Below are 9317 nucleotides of genomic sequence, written 5' to 3' on the forward strand. Positions count from 1 at the left end.
CGGCTGTCCACTGCTTTACAGCTGGCGAGAGAGAATTTAGGAGCTGCTCAGGAGAAGATGAAGACTTGATATGATAAGAAGTCCAGGTTACGCCACTTTTAGCCAGGGGATCAGGTTTTGATTCTGCTACCGGTGCATGGGCAACCTCTTCAAGCCAAGTTTAGTGGTCCTTATTTCGTGGAGAAGAAACTCAGTGATGTCAACTATGTCATCGCCACACCAGATCGTAGAAAGAAGAAGCAACTTTGTCACATCAACATGCTAAAGTTATATCACAGGCGGGACGAAAATAATCCAGTCTGCACTGTAGCTGTTCCACCCGAGTCTGCAAGTGAAGTTCTCCCATGCAGCATGAGCCTGAGTGATAGTTTTGGGAAGAATCCTGATATCATGAATGATCTCCAGACTAAGCTTTCTCATCTAGCTCCCGAGGAAAGGCAGGAGTTTTCGGCATTACTGCAGGAGTACCCGCAAGTGTTCCGTGCCACTCCAGGAAGAACCACTGTGTTGATGCATGATGTCGATGTTGGAGACGCAAAGCCAATTAAATTGCCTCCTTACCGTGTGAACCCAGTGAAAGTTCCTTTCATCGAGAAGGAGCTTGACTACCTGTTGGACCACAAGATGATTGAGCCCTGTCAGAGCGAGTGGAGTTCTCCTGTCACTTTAGTCCCTAAGCCAGGTGGGTCACAGCGGCTTTGCATTGACTACAGACGTGTTAATCAGATAACCAAAACAGACACTTACCCTCTCCCTCGCGTGGAAGATTGGATAGACAAGATCGGAAAGGCTAGGTACATAAGTAAGTTTGATTTGTTAAAGGGATACTGGCAAGTACCTATGACTGAAAGTGCTAGGGAGGTCTCATGTTTTGTAACACTAGGAAAGACTTTTGCATGTTCTGTAATGCCATACGGTACGAAGAATGCACCAGCCACATTTCAGAAGCTCATGAATGTTGTAACAGAGGGTTTGGCAGGGTGTGTTGTTTATATTGATGATGTATTAATCTTCAGTGACAACTGGAAAGATCACCTATGCCATGTCAGTAAATTTCTTGAGCGTTTGGTTCAGGCTAATCTTGTAGCTAATTTATCAAAGTGTGAGTTTGGTCAAGCTAAAGTTCAGTACCTTGGGTACGTAATTGGTGATGGACATGTTGCACCACCAGGAGCTAAGGTTCAGGTTATAAGTGATCTTCCCAGACCTAAAAGTAGGAAAGAGCTACAAAGATTTTTGGGAATGGTAGGTTATTACAGGAGATTTGTTCTTAACTTTTCAATTCTTGTATCACCACTTACAGACCTACTGAAAAAGTGAGTTAAATTTGTTTGGACCTATAACTGTGAATCCTCTTTCTGCAAACTTAAAGCTATCCTATTAAGTCAGCCAGTGCTCGCTACTCCAAATTTTGCTAAGCCTTTTAAGATGGCTGTTGATGCAAGTGATACAGGAGCTGGGGCTGTTTTGCTGCAAGAGGATGATCAGGGTATTGAACACGCTGTATCTTATTACAGTAAGAAATTCACTCCACCTCAAAAGAACTACTCAACTATTGAGAAAGAGCTTTTGGCCTTGATTTTTGTTTACAGCATTTTTCATTTTATTTGTGTTCTGGTTTTGACCCCATAGTCATTTATACCGATCATAACCCACTGAAATTCCTTAGTAAGTTAAAGATAAAAATCAGAGATTGACAAGATGGAGTCTACTTCTTCAGGAGTATTCATTAGACATACAACATGTCAAGGGGAAAGAAAATGTTATTGCAGATTGCTTATCTAGACTTTAGACAGATTGTTTTAGAGTAATAAGAAATTTCCTTTGTAAATTTCTTTTTCTTTGTGGGGAGGTGTTACATAGCCTATGATTTCATCATCCTTTGTGTAATTCTAACGTACACTATGCTGCATGTTTGATCACGAGCGTGTTCTACCTCACTCCCCCCTTCTACCGTTATAGTAGAGTAAGTCGTTCTTTCTGTTGTTCAGAGCAGGAGTGTCAACTCTTTGTCCCCTCTGGCTTCATTTGCGCGTCCTTCTTACAAGTTGTATCAAGCTCTGCCGGCCCCTATATAATGAGCTCTGTCTCTGCATTATTGCCACTTAGATCTACTCCTCATTTTGTTCACATCTCTGTCCTCCCCTGTACGGTTATTATTGTGAATGCTCAGGAAGTCTCCAACCATCTAGCAGCTGTGTAATTTGAGTATAAGTGTTGTTGCATTTTTTCTTGTACTGTGTAGCATGGGTTGTTAATTCTTAGGCCTAGTGAGGTTTTTGTGATTCATGTGTTTTTGTCAGTCATTTTTGATAATATTTTGTATCTGTAATAATATAACTTGCATTCACTGAGTATTATCTAGTATTGTCATTTTGTCAGGGCTGACTTAGATAAATTTACACTTGCTAATTTCGTGTTAATAGAGGCTATTGCAGTTAACCATATATTTAACCTGTTTTTTGCCATTACATTATCCTTATGAGTCCTGAATGTTTTGTTGTTAGTTTGAGCATTAAACTTTAACTTGTAATTTTACCTAACTCTTTGTTTTGAACCTGGAACTTTGCGGGACATTTTTCTCTGTTCCGTAACATAAATTTGGCGACCTCTTATCAGGATATTCAGGATATTATCATAAGGATATTGCTTGATATTTTGTGACTGTGATTTATTCATGATGTCTACTATTACTACGCTTGATGAAGCCAAAGATTTTTTGTCAAATGTGCAAACAGTGTGTGATGTAGAAAACAGAACAAAGAATGAACTTAAGCTTGTTGCTCAACAATTGGGAATTGCTGTTCGCTCTCATCATTCTAAGGATCAAATTGTTGACATGATTAATGAAAGTTTGTTTAATGTAACTCCTCCAAATGAGCAAACGCAGATTGAATTAGCTAAGTTACAGCTAGCCCTGCAGGAGGCTCGTGCTAAGGAGGCTGAATTTCAGGCAAATGCTCGTATTCAGGAGGCTCAGGCACAAATTGAACTAGCTAGGATTCAGGCAGACCATGAGTATCGCATGAAACAAGGTGGAACTGGATCATCTAGCTCTGATGATTTTGATGTGGCTAAAAATGTTAAACTTGTCCCTTCTTTTAATGAATCTGATTTAACAAAGTATTTTCATTTGTTTGAGAGGGTAGCTACAGGTTTTAATTGGCCCAAAAAGTATTGGCCAGTACTCCTTCAAACTGTTCTCACCGGTAAAGCTCAAGTAACTTATGCATCTTTGCCTCAGGATCAATCTGATAATTATGATGTCGTTAAGAACTTGATTCTTAAGGCCTATGAGCTTGTTCCTGAAGCCTATAGAGTAAAATTTAGGACAACTTATAAGCAAGATAAGCAATCCCATGTTGAGTATGCAAAAATCAAAGAAGATCTGTTAGACCAGTGGTTAAATTCTGAGAATGTGGATTCTGATTTTGACAAATTTAAGCAGATGATTTTGCTGGAGGACTTCAAAAGGTGTATTAGTAAAGATGTAAGCCTATATCTTGATGAGAGAAGAATAGATAATTTGTCTGATGCTGTAGTTTTAGCTGATGAATACGTTCTCACTCACAAGAGATATTCTAGAGAAAAAAGGAAAGCTGAGAGTAAGTACGTTGCCTCTACTCAGAGTACAGGTAACAGGAAAGAGAATAAAGATGATGTTTCTCAGGAAGTAAATACCAGCTTCACCTCTAGATTTCAGAGAAGTAAATGTACTTATTGTAGTAAGCTTCGTTATACTACGGAGAGATGTTTCAGGAGACAGCGTGATGTGAACAAAAAGGAGTCTTTAAATATTCAGTCAGTTGGTCTAGTGTCCACCCTTGAGACTTCCCAGAATTCTTTAACTGAGTTAACTGAACCTGCTTTGAGGAGTAACTTAAATTCTCATGATGGAGCTCCTCTTTTGAGCAGTAACGTGGGTGACACTCTCAAGAGTTCATGTGCTAATTTCCTGTCTGATGGTTTTGTCAGTCCTCTGGACAGTAATGACAGGAAATCAGTTAAAATATATCGTGATACAGGTGCTTGCCAATCCCTTATGCTGACCAGTGTTCTAGGCTCTAATGTTAATTCCTCTGATGAAACTGTAATCTTACAAGGTGTAGGGAATAATTACTTCTCTGTCCCTCTGTGCAGAGTGAATTAGAGTCTGGTTTTGTTAATGGTTCCGTTATGGTTGGGTTTGGTTGAGACACTCCCAATGTCAGGTGTAACTTTCTTACTTGGAAATGATATTGGTGGAAGTCAAGTGTGTCCAGCTCCTCAGTTGTCTAGTGAGCCAGTGACTGCGGCCCAGGATTGTGATGTCACTGATGTGTTCTCTGCATGTGATGTCACTAGGGCTAAGTCTAAAGTTACTGGTGACTTAGAGGATAATGATGAAGATGATGTTAGCCTAGCTGACACTTTTCTTGCTAATTTGGACCACTCACCAGATGAGGCAGTACCCCGTAGTGTTGATAATTTGTCTCGTCAAGAGTTGGTTGAGTTGCAGGTTGCTGACCCTGAGTTGAAAGGTCTAGCTAACTCTGCTTGCAGTGAGGAAGAGTCAGCTGGTGCTTCTACTTGTTATTATATAAAGTCAGGAGTACTTATGAGGAAGTGGAGACCCCCAACAGCATCAGCCGACTGTGAATGGGAGGTTGTACATCAAGTTGTCATCCCTCGTGTTTGTAGGCAGGATATCATTAGAGTGGCTCATGATTCCAGTTTGGCAGGACACCTTGGAGTGAGGAAGACTGTGGCACGCATTTTGAAACACTTCTACTGCCCAGGTATCTTCAGGGATGTTTCCTGGTATTGTAAGTCTTGTCACACCTGTCAAGTTGTCGGGAAGTGTAATCAGACCGAAAAGGTTGCACCTCTAGTTCCCATTCCTCCTTTTGAGGCGCCTTTCACCTGTGTGTTGGTGGATATTGTGGGCCCTCTTCCTAAGACTTCTTCAGGATTTTCTTATGTGTTGACCCTGATTGATATGGCTACTCGTTATCCTGAAGTCATTCCACTTAGAAATATCTCAGCAAAGAACGTGGTCAAGGAAATGCTAGGGTTCTTCACAAAGTTTGGTCTGCCCAAGGAGGTACAGTCCGACCGGGTAAGTAATTTCATGTCAAATGTTTTCAAGCAGTCTCTGAAATAGTTGGGCACCACCCAGATCACGTCTTCAGCTTACCATCCCCAGACCCAAGGAGCGTTGGAGAGATATCATCAAACACTCAAATCGATGCTCAAGAAATACTGTTTGGAACATCAGAAAGTCTGGGACAAAGGTCTTCCATTCGTTGTATTTGCCGCAAGAGAATCTCCAAATGAATCACTGGGCTTCTCACCTTTTGAACTACTGTTTGGCCATGAAGTAAGAGGACCCCTTAAGTTACTCAAGGAATGCTGGCTGTCGGAGGAAGATGACGTCAACCTGCTGGAGTATGTGATGAAGTTCAAAGAACGGCTGTCCACTGCTTTACAGCTGGCGAGAGAGAATTTAGGAGCTGCTCAGGAGAAGATGAAGACTTGATATGATAAGAAGTCCAGGTTACGCCACTTTTAGCCAGGGGATCAGGTTTTGATTCTGCTACCGGTGCATGGGCAACCTCTTCAAGCCAAGTTTAGTGGTCCTTATTTCGTGGAGAAGAAACTCAGTGATGTCAACTATGTCATCGCCACACCAGATCGTAGAAAGAAGAAGCAACTTTGTCACATCAACATGCTAAAGTTATATCACAGGCGGGACGAAAATAATCCAGTCTGCACTGTAGCTGTTCCACCCGAGTCTGCAAGTGAAGTTCTCCCATGCAGCATGAGCCTGAGTGATAGTTTTGGGAAGAATCCTGATATCATGAATGATCTCCAGACTAAGCTTTCTCATCTAGCTCCCGAGGAAAGGCAGGAGTTTTCGGCATTACTGCAGGAGTACCCGCAAGTGTTCCGTGCCACTCCAGGAAGAACCACTGTGTTGATGCATGATGTCGATGTTGGAGACGCAAAGCCAATTAAATTGCCTCCTTACCGTGTGAACCCAGTGAAAGTTCCTTTCATCGAGAAGGAGCTTGACTACCTGTTGGACCACAAGATGATTGAGCCCTGTCAGAGCGAGTGGAGTTCTCCTGTCACTTTAGTCCCTAAGCCAGGTGGGTCACAGCGGCTTTGCATTGACTACAGACGTGTTAATCAGATAACCAAAACAGACACTTACCCTCTCCCTCGCGTGGAAGATTGGATAGACAAGATCGGAAAGGCTAGGTACATAAGTAAGTTTGATTTGTTAAAGGGATACTGGCAAGTACCTATGACTGAAAGTGCTAGGGAGGTCTCATGTTTTGTAACACTAGGAAAGACTTTTGCATGTTCTGTAATGCCATACGGTACGAAGAATGCACCAGCCACATTTCAGAAGCTCATGAATGTTGTAACAGAGGGTTTGGCAGGGTGTGTTGTTTATATTGATGATGTATTAATCTTCAGTGACAACTGGAAAGATCACCTATGCCATGTCAGTAAATTTCTTGAGCGTTTGGTTCAGGCTAATCTTGTAGCTAATTTATCAAAGTGTGAGTTTGGTCAAGCTAAAGTTCAGTACCTTGGGTACGTAATTGGTGATGGACATGTTGCACCACCAGGAGCTAAGGTTCAGGTTATAAGTGATCTTCCCAGACCTAAAAGTAGGAAAGAGCTACAAAGATTTTTGGGAATGGTAGGTTATTACAGGAGATTTGTTCTTAACTTTTCAATTCTTGTATCACCACTTACAGACCTACTGAAAAAGTGAGTTAAATTTGTTTGGACCTATAACTGTGAATCCTCTTTCTGCAAACTTAAAGCTATCCTATTAAGTCAGCCAGTGCTCGCTACTCCAAATTTTGCTAAGCCTTTTAAGATGGCTGTTGATGCAAGTGATACAGGAGCTGGGGCTGTTTTGCTGCAAGAGGATGATCAGGGTATTGAACACGCTGTATCTTATTACAGTAAGAAATTCACTCCACCTCAAAAGAACTACTCAACTATTGAGAAAGAGCTTTTGGCCTTGATTTTTTGTTTACAGCATTTTTCATTTTATTTGTGTTCTGGTTTTGACCCCATAGTCATTTATACCGATCATAACCCACTGAAATTCCTTAGTAAGTTAAAGATAAAAATCAGAGATTGACAAGATGGAGTCTACTTCTTCAGGAGTATTCATTAGACATACAACATGTCAAGGGGAAAGAAAATGTTATTGCAGATTGCTTATCTAGACTTTAGACAGATTGTTTTAGAGTAATAAGAAATTTCCTTTGTAAATTTCTTTTTCTTTGTGGGGAGGTGTTACATAGCCTATGATTTCATCATCCTTTGTGTAATTCTAACGTACACTATGCTGCATGTTTGATCACGAGCGTGTTCTACCTCACTCCCCCCTTCTACCGTTATAGTAGAGTAAGTCGTTCTTTCTGTTGTTCAGAGCAGGAGTGTCAACTCTTTGTCCCCTCTGGCTTCATTTGCGCGTCCTTCTTACAAGTTGTATCAAGCTCTGCCGGCCCCTATATAATGAGCTCTGTCTCTGCATTATTGCCACTTAGATCTACTCCTCATTTTGTTCACATCTCTGTCCTCCCCTGTACGGTTATTATTGTGAATGCTCAGGAAGTCTCCAACCATCTAGCAGCTGTGTAATTTGAGTATAAGTGTTGTTGCATTTTTTCTTGTACTGTGTAGCATGGGTTGTTAATTCTTAGGCCTAGTGAGGTTTTTGTGATTCATGTGTTTTTGTCAGTCATTTTTGATAATATTTTGTATCTGTAATAATATAACTTGCATTCACTGAGTATTATCTAGTATTGTCATTTTGTCAGGGCTGACTTAGATAAATTTACACTTGCTAATTTCGTGTTAATAGAGGCTATTGCAGTTAACCATATATTTAACCTGTTTTTTGCCATTACATTATCCTTATGAGTCCTGAATGTTTTGTTGTTAGTTTGAGCATTAAACTTTAACTTGTAATTTTACCTAACTCTTTGTTTTGAACCTGGAACTTTGCGGGACATTTTTCTCTGTTCCGTAACATAAATTTGGCGACCTCTTATCAGGATATTCAGGATATTATCATAAGGATATTGCTTGATATTTTGTGACTGTGATTTATTCATGATGTCTACTATTACTACGCTTGATGAAGCCAAAGATTTTTTGTCAAATGTGCAAACAGTGTGTGATGTAGAAAACAGAACAAAGAATGAACTTAAGCTTGTTGCTCAACAATTGGGAATTGCTGTTCGCTCTCATCATTCTAAGGATCAAATTGTTGACATGATTAATGAAAGTTTGTTTAATGTAACTCCTCCAAATGAGCAAACGCAGATTGAATTAGCTAAGTTACAGCTAGCCCTGCAGGAGGCTCGTGCTAAGGAGGCTGAATTTCAGGCAAATGCTCGTATTCAGGAGGCTCAGGCACAAATTGAACTAGCTAGGATTCAGGCAGACCATGAGTATCGCATGAAACAAGGTGGAACTGGATCATCTAGCTCTGATGATTTTGATGTGGCTAAAAATGTTAAACTTGTCCCTTCTTTTAATGAATCTGATTTAACAAAGTATTTTCATTTGTTTGAGAGGGTAGCTACAGGTTTTAATTGGCCCAAAAGTATTGGCCAGTACTCCTTCAAACTGTTCTCACCGGTAAAGCTCAAGTAACTTATGCATCTTTGCCTCAGGATCAATCTGATAATTATGATGTCGTTAAGAACTTGATTCTTAAGGCCTATGAGCTTGTTCCTGAAGCCTATAGAGTAAAATTTAGGACAACTTATAAGCAAGATAAGCAATCCCATGTTGAGTATGCAAAAATCAAAGAAGATCTGTTAGACCAGTGGTTAAATTCTGAGAATGTGGATTCTGATTTTGACAAATTTAAGCAGATGATTTTGCTGGAGGACTTCAAAAGGTGTATTAGTAAAGATGTAAGCCTATATCTTGATGAGAGAAGAATAGATAATTTGTCTGATGCTGTAGTTTTAGCTGATGAATACGTTCTCACTCACAAGAGATATTCTAGAGAAAAAAGGAAAGCTGAGAGTAAGTACGTTGCCTCTACTCAGAGTACAGGTAACAGGAAAGAGAATAAAGATGATGTTTCTCAGGAAGTAAATACCAGCTTCACCTCTAGATTTCAGAAAAGTAAATGTACTTATTGTAGTAAGCTTCGTTATACTACGGAGAGATGTTTCAGGAGACAGCGTGATGTGAACAAAAAGGAGTCTTTAAATATTCAGTCAGTTGGTCTAGTGTCCACCCTTGAGACTTCCCAGAATTCTTTAACTGAGTTAACTGAACCTGCT

Source organism: Coenobita brevimanus, chromosome 78 (genome assembly GCF_032717465.1).
Source record: "Coenobita brevimanus isolate Jiangsu-jjx chromosome 78, ASM3271746v2, whole genome shotgun sequence".
NCBI lineage: Eukaryota > Metazoa > Arthropoda > Malacostraca > Decapoda > Coenobitidae > Coenobita > Coenobita brevimanus.